Below are 584 nucleotides of genomic sequence, written 5' to 3'. Positions count from 1 at the left end.
CCCTATCTTGATGTGGGGGCGCTCACTACATTGGTCCATGTGCTTGTAATCTCGAGATTAGACCACTGTAACATGCTCTACGTGGGGCTACCTTTGAGCCTAACGCGGAAACTCCAAGTGGTGCAGAATGCGGCGGCCAGACTCCTTAGCGGAGTGAGAAAACACCATCACATTTCTCCTATCCTGGCCGCGTTGCATTGGCTGCCCATTCGGTTCCGCTTTGACTTCAAAGTTGTGATCCTTACATTTAAAGCCCTAAACAGCTTAGGACCTCGATACCTGGCTGAACGCTTACTCCCACCCGTGTCACACGCGCGAGCCAGGAGGTGAGGCTGAGGAGCCTGACGCCGAGGGAGACCTGGAAGGAAAAACAAGAAACCGGGCCTTCTCGGCAGTGGCTCCTCGCCTCTGGAACAACTTACCTCTGGAGATTCGCGCGGCTCCCTCGCTGGGTAGTTTTAAGAAACAACTGAAAACATGGATGTTTAGGCAGGCCTTCCCCCCTTCCAGTTAATTCTTAATTTTTCTTCCCTTTTAATCTATTATAATTTATCTTGTTCTTTTGCCATCTTGGAGGGAAAAAA

The sequence above is a fragment of the Pogona vitticeps genome, chromosome 3, assembly GCF_051106095.1.
Source record: "Pogona vitticeps strain Pit_001003342236 chromosome 3, PviZW2.1, whole genome shotgun sequence".
Classification (NCBI taxonomy): Eukaryota; Metazoa; Chordata; class Lepidosauria; order Squamata; family Agamidae; genus Pogona; species Pogona vitticeps.
The sequence above is the reverse complement of the archived record's forward strand: the minus strand, read 5'-3'. Positions refer to the sequence as shown.